Here is a 15669-nt window from a genome sequence, read left to right on the forward strand (position 1 = left end):
TTTTTTAACTCAGAAAGTTAAATGTTGGAACCGGAGTCACATTCTTGGACTCATAATGTTTTCATTCTATCTTCTGCACCAGCCCTTCAGTAGTAGTAGTAGTAGTAGTAGTAGTGGAAATAATAATACTAATAATACTACTAATAATAGAAACAATAAACCGTATTGATGCTGCACATTTGTTAATTAGTTGTTTTTCCCTACTTTGATTGATGGGGAGAGGCAGGTAAGACGTTGTTGTTGTTGTTGTTGTTGTTGTTGTTGTTGTTATTTCACACTTGCCTCTCCCCATCAATCAAGGTAGGGAAAAGGGAATTGACAAATGCACAACCAATACTGTTTATTGTTTATTTAATTGCACTGTCTTTTAATATTGTAAGCTGCTCTGAGTCTTACTTTTGTGGGGAAAGCGGGATGCAAATAAATATGATCCTCATCGCTATTAGTTAAAAACGTACCAGCTAAAAAAAAATACACATCGATTGTTTTAAAAGTTTAATTGTAAAGGTTTAAAACTATTTTATCTATGAGCCGCCGTAGGTCCCTTTTTTCCAGGAGGAAGGCGGCAGATAAATAGAACAAATAAATGAATACTGTATATTAAAACAATCCACTTTGTGGAAGTGGAAGTTCCTTGCAAAATGCCAAGGCAGCCCTGCAGACCTAAAGCCTATCCACCCATCTCTTAAATCCAGCATTTGAGACTTTATCTTTGGACATTTGGATTTACAGAGATGGGGAATCACAGACTTTAAAGAGCTGGAAGGGTCATCTAGTTTAACCCCTTGGCTACGTTTTAAAAAACACTCTGGCATCCATTTTGTGGAAACAGCCAGAGATTTGGGTCAGGCAAATGATGATGATGATGATGATGATGATGATGATGATGATGATGATGATGATGATGATGATGATGCTACTCCACCTTCTTCCCAATAGGGCAAATAAAGCGCTGAGATGGGTGCCGTAAGAGTTTTATAGAGAGGTTTTAAATGTTACATTTCAATGTGTGATGTTTCTTAACTTTTTGAAATTGTTGAATTGCTTTTTAAACTTTGTAGTTTTAAGGCTTTTTATTGTTTTAACTCGGACTGTTTTAAAATTTGGATAGTCCTTGTTCTGGGAGGAAGGCAGGATATAAATTCATCATCATCATCATCTACACGTGGCTTGAAATCCCGGCCAAGCGACTGTTGCTACTGAGAAGAGACTTGTTTGGCATGGAGAGCTGCCAGTTTTCCCTGTACCTTTATATATATGTAAAATGTCTAGTGGTTTGAGTGTTGGACTACAACTTTGGAGACCAGGGTTCGATTTCCCGCTCGGCCATGAAACCCACTGGGTGCCCTTGGGCAAGTCACACTCTCTCAGCTTCAGAGGATGGCAATGGCAAACCCCCTCTGAGGAAACTTGCCAAGAAAAGTTATACTGTATTTTACTGATACTCTAAGACGCCTCGATCCTCTGGGAGAGGCGGGATAAAAATATATTATTATTGTTATTATTATTATTATTATTATTATTATTATTATTTATTCCCCAAAGGGAGCAAACAATGCCACATTTTTTTTACAGAAAGGGTGTTTGGCCAAGGGCAAGCTTTCCCAGGTGGAAAGTGCTGGGGCCTTCTGCTTCTCCTTCTGTGCTGCTACATCACAGCTCAGAAAAAGGTGCTTTCTCATGGGATGCCCTAAAAGCTGACCCTCGGAGCAGCTGCCGATGGGGGAAGGAAGGAAGGATGGATGGACGGAGGGAGGGAGGGAGGGAGAGAGGGAGGGAGGCAGCCCTGGGCTGTGTGTCATTCCTCTCTCATGATGCCTTGGCCACCCAGAATAGCTCATGAGCTGTGCAGTCACCGTGATGGAGGGCATGACGTGAAACAGCCGAGAGAGAGAGACAGGGGCAGCGGGTGGAGAGGTGCCCAGCGCCAGCAGAAACTTGGCTGGAAGTCAGCCTCCTCTGAGCTGAAGCGCATGGCCCAGCTTGGAGGCCCACCTCTCCATGGACCTCTCCGGCACAAAAGACTCAGCTTTCCCTTGGGAAAGGTTTTTTGGCAGGAGAGGGACAGAGGCACCTCATCATACCCTTACAAACCTTTTCTATGCCCCACATCCCTTGGAGGTGGAAAGACATCTTACAGCCCCTTTGAGACTAACCTTATCACACGGGGACAACTGGGAGTATAAACAGTGACTATCCCATGAAAATCACACATTCACAACTAAGACTTTCACACAACGTCACGATTAAAGCGCCATTATCACAGGAATATCCCAGGAAAATCGTGCAATAGCAATAAAGGTTTTCACACGACGTTGGGATGAAAAGCGATTAAAGTGCCATTATCCCAGGAATATCCCATTAAAATCATGCAATAGTGATAAAGGTTTTCACACAATGTTGCAGTGAAAAGTGATTAAAGTGCCATTATCCCGGGAATAACCAGGAAAATCCCATGAATGATTTGTTGCTGTTTATTGCCTGGGTTTTCCTGGGATAATGGTTCTTTTATTGCACTGTCTGTGAAGATGTTAATCGCGTTTTAATTGCGAGGGCATAATTTTCACAGAATAATCACTGTTTAAACTACCAGTTTTCCCCCGTGTGATAAAGTCCTAAATGAGAGAGAGAAGTTGATAGCATGAGCTTTCGTAAACTTGAGTCTACTTCCTCAGATGCATGGAGTGGAGCTTAAGGACAGACCTCCACTCCATGCATTTGAGGAAAGCTCATGCCACCAATCACAGTGTGATGCGGCAGCTAAAAAGGCCAATGCTATTTTAGGCTGCATCAATAGAAGTATAGTGTCTAGATCAAGAGAAGTAATAGTGCCACTGTATTCTGCTTTGGTCAGGCCCCACCTAGAATATTGTGTTCAGTTCTGGGCGCCACAATTCAAAAAGGACATTGAGAAACTGGAGCGTGTCCAAAGGAGGGCGACAAAAATGGTGAAGGGTCTGGAAACCATGCCCTATGAGGAACGACTTAGGGAGCTGGGGATGTTTAGCCTGGAGAAAAGAAGGTTAAGAGGTGATATGATAGCCCTGTTTAAATATTTGAAAGGATGTCATATTGAAGAGGGAGCAAGCTTGTTTTCTGCTGCTCCAGAGACTAGGACCTGGAGCAATGGATGTAAGCTACAGGAAAAGAGATTCCACCTGAACATTAGGAGGAACTTCCTGACAGTAAGGGCTGTTCGGCAGTGGAATGCACTTCCTCGGAAGGTGATAGAGTCTCCTTCCTTGGAGGTCTTTAAACAGAGGCTGGATGGCCATCTGTCAGGGATGCTTTGATTTGGATTTCCTGCATGGCAGAATGGGGTTGGACTGGATGGCCCTAGTGGTCTCTTCCAACTCTACGATTCTATGATTCTATGATTCTATGATTCTAACTCCTCTCTTTCCGCCAGGACCAGTTGCTTTTCTTTCCAGATTAGGAATATCTGAACAAGTTAATTTGTACATATACAGGTTGAGTCTCCCTTATCTGGAATTCCGATATCCAAAATTTTCTAAAATCCAAAATTGTCCACATGGATGGCTGAGAAAGTGCCATCTTTGCTTTCTGACAGTTCAATGTGCTTTGCTTCATGCACAAAATGATTGAAAATATAGTGTATAAAACTACCCTCAGGCGACATGTGTAAGGTGTTTATGAAACATAATTTTGTATTTAGACTTGGGTCCCATCTTCAAGATATCTCATGTATGTGCAAATATTCCAAAATGTGAAAAAGTCCCAAACCCAAACGCTTCTGTTCCCTACCATTTCGGATACGGGAGACTCAACCTGTATGCTGTATTTCCCTGAATAGTAGCACCCTCTTTTCCAAAACGGTGATTCAAGCCAGGTCACCGCCTAGTTTTGGGAGATTTGTGAAGGCATTCCGAGACGTGAGTCCTCAGCGGTCACAGGGATGGTTCACTGGACATGCTCAGAGTCCCAGAACTGAGCCCTGAAACAGTTGTATGAATCACAGCCCATGCCAGGAAGATTAGAAGAAACGGTAGGTTAAAAACAGAAGGCAGTGTAGTCCAAAGCATGGGTAGCCACGGTATGTCCAGGCGTGAGTCAGCCATTTTGCAAAGGTCAGGGCCCACAGCTCACTCGACAAAGAGCAGGAGAAGTTTTGCAAGCATCGCTTTGGCCGCTTAGCTCAGAGATTTTTAGGAACTTTATGACATGAGGCTAGAAAAGAGGAGCTTGAACAGGACAAAAGCATTTTTAGATAATAGAATCATAGCCTTGCAAGAGACCCCGAAGGGCCATTGAGTTCACCCCCCTCAGCCATGCATGAAAACATAATCAAAAATTAAAACACCCCCAACAGATCAAAAGCCTCCAGAGAAGGAGACTCCACTGCCCTCCAAAGCAGCATCTTCCACTGTTGGACAGCCCTTACTGTCAGGAAGTTCCTCCTAATGTTGAGCTGGAATCTCTTTTCCTGCAGTTTGCATCCATTGTTCCCTTGTTTTATTCTCTGGAGCAGGGGTAGGCAACCATTTTGAGCCGGGGGCCCTCAGACAACTGTAGAAAACATAGTAAACAGAGGAAGAAAAATCCTCTGCTGTCCCTCAGACAACTGGGGGGCGAAGACAAAAAATAAATAATTAAAAAATTAAATAAAAAATTAAATAAATAAACAAACCGGGACAAATGTAGGACAACATTTTCAAATGGTGGACACTTTTTAGACATGCAAAAAAAATTGCTGATTTTTTAAAAAATGTTAATATAAATGCATGTTTCTGAGGCGTCTATAGACAATTGGCCCCCTTGCCCCTGCGCACGAGAGGCCAAAGGCCCTGGCAGCAATCGGCGGCAGGACCAGGCTGGGGCCAGTCCCAAGGCCTTGCTGGGCCGCATCCGGCCCGTGGGCCGCAGGTTGCCTACTCCTGCTCTGGAGCAACAGAAAACAAGCTTGTTCCCTCCCTCTGGAGCAACAGAAAACAAGCTTTGACATCCCTTCAAATATTTCAACAGGGCTATCATACCACCTCTTAACCATCTCTTCTACAGGCTAAACATCCCTGGCTCTCTAAGCCACTCCTCACAGGGCTTGGTGGTTTCAAGACCGTTACCTATTTTGGTCACCCTCCTCTGAACATGCTCCAGTCTCTCAACATCCCTTTTGAATGGATAAGTACTTTTGGCCAGTACTTCTTGCACAATGTCGTGTCTGTCCTGCTGCTGCCTTGCATTTCCACTGTGACTACAATGCACCTTTTAATTGATGGGCAAAACCTGCCAATAGGCTCCAAACCTCACTGTTATTCCATGATTGTCTTTCTGCAATGGATCCCTTCCCTTGCAGTTCTGCTTGTCACTAGCATGGAGTGCTAGTAGCCATGATTCTGCTCCTCTCCCCCACTCCCCTTGCAGCAATTGCACTGCCAACAGCTTCCCAAGCTGGCTTTTGTGTGTAAATTCACACAACAACCAGCTTCGGGAGATGGTTGGTGACCACAAATGCTTGTTCCCCTGCCCTGCTGGTCCCAGAAGGAGGTGTTTCACAGCACAGAAAACAGATCCCATTGCCATGGATCGTGGAGAAAGTGTGATAAGAAATGACGCCAAACCAGTATGCCTCCATTCTTAAACTACAGTGGTCCCTTGTTAGCTGCTGGGGTTTGTTCCAGCCCCCCAGCCCCCATGGATTCCAAAATCTGTGGATTCTCAAGTCCCATTATATAAAATAGGATGATTGATTATGATTACTGAGGGCCCTTGGTATCCACTGGGGTTTAGTTCTGGAACCCCCCATAGACATTCTCTCAGTCTCAGAGGAAGTCAGAGATGAACCCCTCCTTAAACAAATCGTGCCAAGAAACCCCCACGATGGACCATATAACACCTATTTTAAAAGACCTTCATTGGCTGCCTATTTGCTTCCGAGCTCAATACAAGGTGTTGGTTTTGACCTATAAAGCCCTAAATGGCTTGGGCCCAGGGTACTTGGAGGACCGCCTCTCCCCACATAATCCGCCTCGCACGCTCAGAACTTCCGGGACCAAATTGTTGGAGGTCCCTAGGTCCAACTTGATGCTGACCTCACAGAGGGCTTTTACTACTGCTGCCCCTTCTCTCTGGAATAAGCTCCCTGCAGAGCTTCGCTCCGCCGCCTCATTAGCTGTCTTTAAGAAACAGCTGAAAACATATCTATTCCGGCTGGCCTTCCCACCTTAGATTGTCTGTTTATTTTCCTGCCCTCCTTTTCCCTTTCGACCCCGGACCATTGTAAACTCCTCTCTTTTCCTTGCCCTTGACATGTATATTTTATTGTTTTCCTGTTCCCATTTTTGTGGTAATGTTTTTAACTGTTGTACTGTATTTTTATCTTGTATTGGAATGTTTTAAAAATTTTGTAAGCCGCCCTGATCATATCTATGGAAGGGCAGGGTAGAAATAAAAATTTATTTATTTATTATTTATATGGGTTTAATAACTTAAGTTATTATGTTGTTGTTGTTTTTAAAAGCAATGGCATTTGGCCTTTGAAAAAGCATTTGAAGGACAGACGAGTTGCAAGAACAGTGAAAGCTTTAAAAATGTGTAACATAAAGTGTGTTAAGTTCCCAGGCGATGCCCCATGGCTTGAAAATAGGAGTGTTATGCGTTTGTATCTGTGAAAGGTTGGACAGTATGTCCCTCCAGCGCATGCTTGCCCTCGACCTGTGCCAATTTGTCCTCCCATGAATCATCCTAAACCACCCTGCTGTGGAAAGGGAGGAGTTGCACAAACACACAAAGCACCCAACAACATTTTAACATGCAAACGGATGCTTCCAGATGGGACTTTTCTTGTGCAATTGACCTGCCCTGTTTGTGGACTTCCCCAGAGTATCCAGCCCAGACTATGGGAAAGTTACGTTTAGGGATGATGACACTTCTCAGCCTAGCATGGCTGCTTGGGAGCTGTCATCCAAAAAAGTATATTTTCCATGCTCTGGATCTTCAGCTTTCATTTCTAACCTGTTTTCTCACTGCTTTCCCCTTCTTAACCAGAAAAAAGAAATCTATTGGGGTGCAGAAACTACCTCTCCCATGTCAAGAGGTGGTAAACACGCTCCGGATTTGGGTACGAACTTGAAAGAAGCTACCTAAAATGCTGGAGTTCCTTCGGGGACAGGTTTCAGCACCTTGGAATAAACTGTAAACTATGAAATAGAGTAGTTTATTTCAAGCTCTGAGTAAAACCCAAAACAGGTTCTTGCAACATACAAGCTACCAAACAGTATTATTTGGGGGGGGTGGGGAGGGGGATCAGAAAATCTATTTTGTCTTGATTTTATGACCATATTATTTGTATTAATTTACACTTTTATAGTATTGTTTTAACTTTGTTATAGTAATATTTTATTAATTTTATAATCTTGCTTGTGGTTTTCGATTGTGTGCCGTACGCTGGTTTTTGTTTCTATTTTGGATTGTTGTTTTCTCTCCTTTGTAAAGCACTATGTAAAGCCCATGGCACTATATAAATAAACATAATATTAATATTAATATTAATATTAATATTCAATATTTTAGGTTGGAAAGTGCTTCTCACCTGGCAACACCCCAAAAAAGATGGGAAGGTCTATATCTTCAATCACTAGGGTTTCTCTGAATGCAAGTGCAGTTTTAGGAATAAAAAAACACATATATTGTTGTTGTTGTTGTTGTTGTTGTTGTTGTTACTGTTTGAAGATATAGCTGTGTTAGTCTGGAAAACCAGTATGCAAAGGGATCTTGTAGCACCTTTGTGGCAAACTGAAAGAAGCTGTTAGCATGTGACTCACAGAGCTATTAATGTCAAAATAGCAATCATAATGATGATGCTGATGGTGGATGTCTGGAACTCACTTGGTGACTTGCATCTTTGTTAAGTGGACTTACCGCTGGGGCAAATAGGACTGAGCAGTTTTGCTACCTCCTCGTTTTGCAAGGGGTGCTGGTACGTTGTCATGGAGGGGAGTTAGGAATGCAAGCATTGCACATCAGGAGCACTACATAATGGGACCCAATGCACAACAGTACTGATACGCATCAGACACTTTTGCCAGCATCCCATGACACGTCTTCGCAATTCCTTTGTGCTTCTTCTATATAGCCACTCTTGTTGTTGTCATGTGCCTTCAAGTCATTTCTGACTTATGGCAACCCTCAGGCAAACCTATTCTGGACTTTTCTTGGCAAGTTTCTTCAGAGGGAGTTTGCCAGTGTCATCCCCTGAGGCCAAGAGAGTGTGACTTGCCCAAGGTCACCCAGTGGCTTTCCATGGCTGACCTGGGATCCGAACCCTGGTCTCCAGAATCCTAGTCCAACGCTCAAACCACTACACTGCACTGTCTCTTGCAACATAGCTGAGCATGTATAAAGTTGCATAGGCTGCGACACAGGACCATCAATATGCAAAATAAAACAGAATGCAACTCCTTTGGGAGGGAGCTGAAACTGGGCCAGTCACTTCTTACTTTTTAAAAGTGACTTTCCAAGCAGTGCGGGCGGCTGAGAGAAAGGGCTGCCTTCATTCTGTTCCACAAAACCAGGACAAAAGTATGCATGACAGGATTGGGGTATGTGAAGTCAAAGGCTTTCCTGGCCAGCATCCATAGTTTTTTGTGGGTCTTTCGGGCTGTGTGGCCATGTTCTAGAAGAGTTTCTTCCTGACATTAAATAATAATAATAATAATAAAATAAAAGCTTTATTTCTAGCCCGCCTTTCCAGAGATCAAGGCGGGTTACAATGGTGGATTTTGCAATCCAACAACATACAATTTACAATAAAAACATTGTCAGAAATTTACAATTATATTATATAAAACATTATATAAAACAAGAACAAAAACAATTCCAAGCTAGCAGCAATTGTAACAACGGTGAGGGGGAGAGGGATCACAACAGGGCTATTGGGGGTATGCCTGTTTGAAAAGATACGTTTTCAGCCCTTTTTTAAATTGGGCTAGGGAGGGGGTCGAGCGGAGCTCGTCGGGGATTGAGTTCCAGAGCTTAGGGGCCGAGGTGGAAAAGACCCTTTGTGTAGTGATGGCTCGTCTAGCATCTGGAACTCTTAGGAGATGTTTATCACCCGATCTGAGAGTGCGGGGCGGATTATATGGAGAGAGGCGGTCCTCTAAGTACCCTGGGCCCAAGCCATTTAAGGCTTTATAGGTGATAACCAACACCTTGTATTGTGCCCGGAATCGAATAGGCAGCCAATGTAGATCTTTAAGTACCAGTGTTATATGGCTGGCCCTGGAAGATCCAGTGACCAGCCTTTCTGCCATATTCTGGACCAGTTGAAGCTTCCGGGTTTGGTACAAGGGTTGCCCCATGTAAAGCGCATTGCAGAAATCCAAACAAGAGGTTACCAGAGCGTGTACCACCGTTTCAAGGTCCCCCCGGCCCAGGTAGGATCGCAGCTGGCGTATCAACCGAAGCTGATAACAGGTACTCCTGACCGTCGCATCCACCTGAGATGTAAGGTGAAGCGACAAGTCCAGGAGCACCCCCAGACTGCGAACAGAGTCCTTCAGGGGAAGCGTGACCCCGTCTAGGACAGGTGGACAAATCTCCAAACCTGGACCTGGGGAACCTATCACAAGTACTTCCGTTTTCTCTGGATTCAGTCTGAGTCTGTTTTCCCTCATCCAGCCCATTACTGAGTCCAGACAAGCATCAAGAGGAGAGATGCCATCCTTAGTCACTGCATCAGTCGGAGACACAGAGAAATATATTTGGGTGTCATCAGCGTACTGATAACACCGCGCCCCGTGTCTCCGGATGATCTCTCCCAGCGGTTTCATGTAAATGTTAAATAGCATGGGAGACAGAATGGCTCCTTGAGGGACACCAGATGTAAGTGCCCTCTTATCGGAGCACACGTCTCCCAGCTGCACCATCTGGAACCTGCCCGAGAGATAGGAACGGAACCACTGGAGCCCAGTGCCCCCTCAGGCGTTCCAGAAGGATACCATGGTCGATGGTATCGAAAGCCCCTGAGATGTCCAAGAGCACTAACAGGGACACGCTTCCCCTGTCCATGCCCAGACGGAGATCATCGACCAAGGCGACCATGCCAGTCTCAACTCCATAGCCTGCCCCGGAACCCAGTTTGAAATGGGTCTAGATAATCAGTATCATCCAAGATCAATTGAAGCATCACACAGGAAGCTAAGAGCCTAAATCTTGTGCAAAAACAGGATTTAAATCCAGGAATAATCCCACAAAAGCAGGATGGTTTTCACACTCACGAGGGGCATTCAGCATTAACACGGAAATAAACTGCACAGAAAGAGGACAAAACCATCATTTTTTTACTTTCGGGACAATCTCTAAAGTAAAAAGCAGCCGATTTTGTCCACTTTCTGTGCTGTTTATTTCCGCGTTAATGCTCAATGCCCACGACATCGTGTAAAAACGATCCCACTTTTTACGGGATTTTTTTCACTTTGTGTATGCGTTAATGTGCGACGTCATGTGAAAATAATCCCGCTTTTGTGGGATTTCCCTGTTTTACTGTATATACTCATGTATAAGTCTAGAAATTTAGGTCAAAAAAATCACCCCAAAAAAACCCCTGAGTCAACGTATCCACAGGTCAATGAAATTATTTATCTTAACCCTTATTTAAAAGGAGAAAGCATCTTCTTGGTGAAAACCAAGAGTATAATCTGTCCTGGAAGGAGTGACCCCTTCTATTCTCTCATCCATCCATCCTTCAGTGTGAACACAAACAGTTATGTCTGCTGGAATTTTGAAAGTTCTTTGACATTGCTTTGCTTTGCTTCATCCTTTAGATCCTTTTCTATATGCCCCTAAGTTTTGCCCTCGACTTAAACACGGGTCATAGCAAAATCCATAATTTTGGCCCCAAAACCTGCCCTCGACTTATACATGAGGTCGACTTATAGTGAAGTATATATGGTAAATTGCATTTCTGCATGGAAAAAACGCCTGTGTGATAATCTCCATGCAAAGAAGGAAAGAGCGGAGTGGTAGTGGTGGTCATTTTTCATGCACCCTCTTGCCTCATCCGGCACAAGGAAGCCACAGCCTGGCACATAGCATTCAGTGACCAGTTTTCCTAGATAGAAATAACCCACTGGGTCTGTCCAGCCTGAATCACAAAAGGATAGAATATCAGGCCAAAGGACACCAGGCCTTTGTGCTTGTATTTCCCACCCCACAACTTCCCTCCCCTTCCATGGAGATGCGGAGACCTAGGTTAGAAACATGGGGACATACTGAGCTACTCCAGGGATTCCACTTGTCTCATCCATACACGACCCTTTAATTTCAACCCCTTCTTTCCACCATGTTTAAAAGTCTGTCTTTTAAAGAAAACACGTATAGTAAGGTCGGGAAAATAAATGTGCATAAATGGAGAAAAGGGAAATGTTTAGTGGATGTATGTATTGTATACCTGTATTGTATGTATGTACAAATGTGGATATGTAAGAGCAGAATGAACGTTAGGGTAAATGTGGCATGAATGATGGAGTGATATAAAGAAGAATGAAAGGAAATGTTTCTCTGAGTATTTGTGTGCAAAAATAATGACATTCAGAAGATAGTAGAAAACATAGTAAACAGAGGAAGAAAAATCCTCTGCTATCAAGAGAAAGTGTGCCTATAATGTTAATATTATAGTGTTAACCTTGTTTGACATTATGTAAAAAAAAAGTGAGCCATAAGAATAAGGAATTTATATGTGATTTGTGCAAGATGAATTCTTAAGAAATCAGAAAATGTATTTGTTTTTGTTTTTGTGGGTTTTTTTAATAATAAAGTTTTTTTGAATATAAATAAATAAACGTCTTTTCTTAAAACTGAGCATTGCTGGTGTCTTCTGTGCCAATGAATGCCATTAGATTTATTCTGAATTTCCTTAAAGGTACAGGCTCTTTCCAAGAGGCAAAACCCCCTTATCCCTTCCAAAATTAGTTTGGATTGATCCTTTATGATTTGGACTTAAAGCCAAAGTGGATCTTTTCCTTTAAAACTTCCCAAACTCAACTAGAATGGCTCTAGAGAGTTTATCTATGAACACAGGAAGTGAAGTGGGAAGGAGCAAGTGATAGCATGGGACACACTTCCTCAATGGAGAGCGATGGAGTCTCCTTCCTTGGAGGTCTTTAAACAGAGGCTGGATGGCCCTTGTGGTCTCTTCCAACTCTATGATTCTATCTGGAGGAACCCACCATTCTCACCCATGAGCCTAAATACAGCTATTGCTCTCAAGTACAGGAGGCACATTGCATCAAGTGCTCAATGGTAAGTCAACTCTTAGGCAGAGCCCATGGATTTAGGCCCCTACCATTTCCTCGATGTGCACCAGACATTCCTCATGCACACTGGTCCTATTACTTTGCTGGTCTCCATATGTAGTAACATGACTGCAACCCCTTGCTGAAGATAGGCATTGTGAAACCATTTAATTCTATTTCCTATGGATTTGAGTCTACTTAGGTTACATGTACACTGTAGAAATAATGCTGATTCGCATCACTTTAACTGCCATGGCTCCATCCTATGGAATCCTGGGAACTGTCATTTTTGAGAAGCACCAGCCCTTTTTGGCAGAGAAGGCTAAAGACCTTGCAAAGATACAAATCCCAGGATTACATGGGATGGAGCTGCAGTGCTTAAAGTGATATCAAACTGCATTATTTTTACAGTATAGATGTATCCTCCGAGACACTATGCTTCTCAGAGCTTGGAGGGAAAAAATCTCAGTTAAAGTGGTGTCAGACTGCACTTTTTTCCTGCCTTGTAGATGCACCCCAAAAGGACATAAGTCCCATACTGAAATCCAGCCACAGTTTCCAAAGGCCTGTTAGAAAGTTGTTTTCCTTTTTTTAAAGAGCAAATTTATTGCTGTAATTGTTACATCCGTCAAATTCAAAGGTATAGCTGTGTTAGTCTGTAAAATCAATATGTAGAGAGATCTTGTAGCACCTTTGAGACAAACTGAAAGAAAGAAGTTGGCAGCATGAGCTTTCCTACACTTAAATCTAGGAAATGCATCTGAGGAAGTAGACTCAAGGCTATGAAAGCTCATGCTGCCAACTTCTTTCTTTCAGTTAGTCTCAAAGGGGCTACAAGATTTCTCTACATACTGTCACATCAAAAGTTACTTTCTTTCTTTTTGTATTTTTTTAATCAAAGATTTTCAAACAGTGGAAAACAATAAGATTAGCAAAGGAAAAACAAAACAGCAAAATGTGGACGTGGTTTTTGTTATAAAAACAGTTCCTAGAGAGAACATATTAATCAAAACTGCAAATAATCAAACCCACTGAAGTCAAACCTGCAAATGTGGAGGGCTAACTGTACACTTATTGATGAATAAGGAAAGCTTGTAACTCAGCTGTCTCCCATCAAACAAACAAAAAAAGGAACTTGTACTATGTGTTGTGCTCTCTGGGCTGCTGTCTCGGCCGTGAATAAGGCCCTATAAAGCCGAGGGCTGGCCTTGTGTCATGCAAAGGAGTGGCATGTGTACAGAAACTGGAGGCCTCTTGGCACCGGTGACCTCAGGGATTCCTGAATGGTCGAAGGCGCAGGGGAACATGGGGCAGGGGTTTCTATTAATAACATGCCGAGTCAGAGAGGGATACAAATCCTCCCTCTCTCTCCTGGCTAAATCCAGATCACTGAGATGGAGTCTCTTCCCGGGCACCACCTGGACTTGTCCATCTCTTCACGGAGTGGACCATTGTGGTGGAGGAGACTGCATTGAAGAGAAGCAAACACAAGCAAGCCAGTTTTGCAAACATTATTCTCTCTCTCTCTCTCTCTCTCTTCTCCAAAACCCAAGCAAGAGCTCTTTGGGCACCGCTTTGAGGAATGTCTCTTAAACAGTGGTCAATTGCACTTTCTTTGGGTGGTGGAAGTGATAGAGAGGAAATACAAGCAAGCCAGATTTAGAAATATTACTTTCTTTGTTTGGACTGCAACTCCTAGAATCTGAGCGTTGCAGTCCAAAAAACATGCTTTTCCAAAACCCAAGCAAGACCTCTGTGGGCACCACTTTGGACTTTATCACTCGGCCAAAAGTGACGAGAGCATAGCTAGATGCTCCAGTCACTATCGCGCAATTGCTTTCCCATGAATGAAAAGTGGCATTAGAATTACTCTTTATTCATGGGATAATGACAGAATTGTGGCGACATTTCATGACGTCATCTGATAGTCTTCATACAATTGCATAATAGCGATGGGAGCATCCTGCTATGCTCCCTTTACTTTTGGCCATGCAAAAAAGTTCTATGAGAAACGTCTCCGAAACAGTAGTCAATTCACTCTCTTTGGGTGGCGAAATTGATAGAAAGGAAATATAAACAAGCCAGATTTTGAAACATTGCTCTCTTTTTTTGGGACTGCAACTCCCAGAATCTAGGTGTTGGGGTGCATCTACAAGGCAGTCCAAAAACAAGGTGCTTTTCCAAAACCTGAACAAAACTTCTTTGGGCACCACTTTGAGGAAAGTCTCCAAAATGGTGGTCAATTGCACTCTCTTTGGGTGTGGAAGTCATATACAGTACTGTAGTGTGTATCCACGCCAGGATTGCCAGATCTCAAGCCTTAATCCAGAGTCTCTAGTTTCATTTCTAGGTGGGAGACACAGGTGCAAATACTCCCCTTTGGATGAGTTCAGCGCCAGTCAAGAGGAAAGGGGCATGTGCAAATCTCAAGCTCTCCTAGGAGAGCATTGTGCCACGTGTGTCGTGTGCCTTCAAATCGTTTCCGACTTATGGCAACCCTAAGGCAAACCTATCATGGGGCTTTTATGGCAAATTTTGTTCAGAGGAGGCTTGCTATGACCTGAGGCTGAGAGAATGTGACTTGCCCAAGGTCACCCAGTGGGTTTATATGGCTGAGCAGAGAATCAAACCCTGACCTCTGGGCTCATAGTCCAATACTCAAACTACTATGCCATGTATGCTCTATGGCTATAATTTACAAGGTTCTGTCTGTGCTGGCCAGGATACTCCAGGGGCAGCCTACTAAAAGTCCCATAGCTCCACAGGATTATCCAGAAAACTACAAATCCCAGGATTCCACTGGATTACACTATGGAGGATCAAAGTGCAATGTCATGGGATAGTATCTCAGAGTGATTGACTTGCCAACTGGGAAGAAAACACAGTGTGTCACACAAGGCAAGCCGACCGGCCTAGTGGCTTTGTAGTACAACCAGGCTTGCACATTGTTGCTCTCTTAGGCATCTCAGCCAGACTGGATCTCATTCATGCTTCTCCAGCCTTTACTCAGAGATGAGTTTTTACCCGGTTGTTTACAAGATGATCTCATCTGCACTGTCACGCATCAGCTTTTCTTGGTGGGATGTGTCTACTACATCTCTCAAATCCTCTCTGACACATCCAAACGAGTCACCCAGGGATGCTTGTATCCAATGAATGCCGCAGCCACAAAAGCACAACTTGCCATGATCCATTTGGGATAGACAATCAAGAGGAAGGATCCATTTCTTGCAAAGTTCTTGCACTACGGTGGACCAGGGACTGTTTTAGGAGCAATGTAAAACTTACATCACCATTTATTTTCTAGCTGAGATGATGATGAGGAGGAGGAGGACAACGACTATAACATTTACAGTGGACCCTCCACATTTGCTGGGGTTAGGGGCACAGGACCCCCGTGAAAATGCAAAAACCACAA

This window comes from Sceloporus occidentalis, unplaced genomic scaffold, assembly GCF_023333645.1.
Source record: "Sceloporus occidentalis isolate IW3139 unplaced genomic scaffold, rSceOcc1.0.p SCAF_5, whole genome shotgun sequence".
NCBI classification, from domain to species: domain Eukaryota; kingdom Metazoa; phylum Chordata; class Lepidosauria; order Squamata; family Phrynosomatidae; genus Sceloporus; species Sceloporus occidentalis.